The 2,659-nt window shown below is 43.5% G+C and overlaps 1 pseudogene; it reads right to left on the reverse strand.

Moving 5' to 3' along the window:
* Positions 1-1,201: 1,201 nt before the first annotated feature.
* LOC117713955 (elongin-B pseudogene) lies at positions 1,202-1,608 on the reverse strand (annotated as a pseudogene).
* Between the last annotated feature and the right edge of the window lie 1,051 nt (positions 1,609-2,659).

Raw genomic sequence — 2,659 nt, forward strand, 5'->3', positions numbered from 1 at the left:
CCTATGTGATAGTTGGATGATTCACGTTGGGGACCTGAGGCAAGACCCCGAGCAGTGAGAGAGACCTTCACTTCCTGCCACAGAAATCAGCCTAACTACATCTGATGCAGGTGATCTGCAGTAGCAAGCCTCTACCCTAAGAAAGAAAAAGCACACCCCAGAAGCACCCCAGAGCCTCAACTGTCAGCTCCATGGAGGTATATTTACATTTTCCCAATGCAAATGCAAAGATGCAAAAAGCCAGTTCTTAAGCAACAAAGACAAAAAAAATCTTAAATTAACTAAAAAAAAAAAAAAAAAAGATGGCACATAAAAATCAATTGGAGTCAAGTTCAGAAAAGTCGGCTTAGTACCAAAGTGGAGCTGGGAAGTGAAGTCCCAGGAGTTGTTTCTTACCTGTGGATTCCAAGAGGAAAAACAAAGTCCATCTTCCTCCAGTGGCCAAGAAGGAAATACATTCAATCATGACACATTATTTACTGCTAATCCCACTTTCGAAGTATTGTCTCTTATGGATTTTAAACTATAATTACAAATGCAGCGTAATTGTCCTTATGTGTGGGTTTTATTGTGACATTACTACGTGCACCTGTGTGATCTGTTTACCATGTACATCTGTAGAGTTAGCGTTTTATTGCTTCATGACCAAGGCGACTGTTATAAAAGAAAACATTTCATTGGGGCTGGCTTACAGTTTCAGAGGTCCATTTTCATCATGAGGGATGCATGGCAGTCTGCAGGCAGACATTGTGCTGGAGGAGCCCAGCATTCTATATCTTGATCCAAAGGCAGCCAGGAGGAGACTGTCTTCTGTAGGTAGCTAGAAGAAGGCCTACCCTCTTCTGCACTGAGTGGAACTTGAGCATAGGAACTCAAAGCCCACACACTCAGTGATGCACTTCCTCCAACAGGGCCACACCTCCTAATAGTGCCCCTTCCATGGGCCAAGCATATTTAAACCACCACACCTCTACCTACCATGTCTTGCTATCCCTTAACTTTTACCTTCCTCATCCCTTTCACCTTCCTTGTCTTAAGGAGATTGACAATTAGCACAATTGCAAAGACATCATAGAACAGTCTCCTTAAAGAGTCCCTAAGATAGCAATGCATGAGGGTGGTATCCATTTCCTCATAACCTAGTTCTTTTTTTTTTTTTTTTTTTTTTTTTTCAGCCAAATCTTTTTTTATTGGGGGAATGGGTCTCTAGGGGTAGGCCTGGGCCTCACTGCACAGCTTGTTCATTGGCACTGCCTCCAGAATCCTGTGGCTTCATCACATCTGGAAGCTCTGGAGGGCTGGAGAAGGGCTCGATGCGCAGAGCTTCAAAGGTGTCAACTGCTCGGAAGGCCAGGCCCACTGTGGCTGGGGCCTGTGGCCGTGCTGTCTGACTAGTGAAGCCACATTCGCCCAGAGTTTTTCCATCATCAAGGAGCTGATCGTCCTTGTACAGTCGCTGCTCCTCTGGCGGCCGCTTGAGGATGCCCTCGACGATGCGCTTCAGTTCGAACACGGTGCTCGACTCCTTGGCGTCCGTGAAGATGGTGGTCTTGTGGCGCCGGATCATGAGAAACACGTCCATCCCGGCGGCTGCTTCTGGCTCGACGCGCCCCATAACCTAGTTCTTGACTTTCTGTTGTTCTAAGTAGATGCTCCAATTCCTGGAAAATGACTAAGCCTAGATATTACCATCTTGTAGGATTTTTTCCTAAGTGATAGTTCAGCTTCTCGGAGATAAACTATCATTCAAGTTTATAAAAGACCAATGCTTATATAAGACTTCCAATTTAATCATTTGTCTGGAATCTAGATACTAAGTTCTGATGCCAAAGTCTTATTAGCAGTTGGAAGACTACACATATACATGGGATTGGAAGGAAAGGACCCAAGATACTATTAAGAGAGATTCCAACAATCAGGGAAAGAGTTGACGTTTGGCATCATGGCTAATTCCTCTCTGGTGATCTGTCAGGCAGCAATAGATTAGCACTGCCAAAAAGCTAGATTTCTACTCTGCTAAACCCCTTAAAACTCTATTCAAACCATTCTTTCATTTAACATATTTGTCCAGATGGGGGTATATTGATTAGATTCGACCTTTCTTAGTTACAATCTCATTCTTTCCCTGCTTTCTTTAGATGGCTTTGATAAAAGCATTTGGGGCTTGGATTTCACCCAAACTCTCAAGCCATGTACTTACTGGAAATCTCTTGGCTTCTTTATACTGATCTCATCCAGGCCAACTGGTCTACTTTCACTTTAAATGCAAACAAGGCTTTAGAAACCCCCCCCCCCCCCCTTAAAGATTGGTAGACTGGCTGTTCAGGTATGCTCTTGAAGTTTATAACAAGCTTTCCCCAGAGTGACAACTGCTCAGAAATTGTTGTACATTAAATGGATATCCTGCTTCGTCACCTCTGACATTTGTGAAGATGTAGCATACTGCATAAAGTTCCATATGGTAAAGGGGGTGGGTAAGTCCTCAAGATATTTTCCTTGAACAGAATTGCTTTTGGAGTCCAGTTAAGGAAAATACCTGCAAAGAAGTCGCTTGATGTCTCGCCCCAACTTTTACTTTATGAGGTATAGAAAGAAGAGGCATTTATCCAATCTCAGCTGTCTTTGTTTCTTCCTTTTTAAGGTGAACAGACAGTTGCAC

This window comes from Arvicanthis niloticus, chromosome 8 (assembly GCF_011762505.2).
Source record: "Arvicanthis niloticus isolate mArvNil1 chromosome 8, mArvNil1.pat.X, whole genome shotgun sequence".
NCBI lineage: Eukaryota > Metazoa > Chordata > Mammalia > Rodentia > Muridae > Arvicanthis > Arvicanthis niloticus.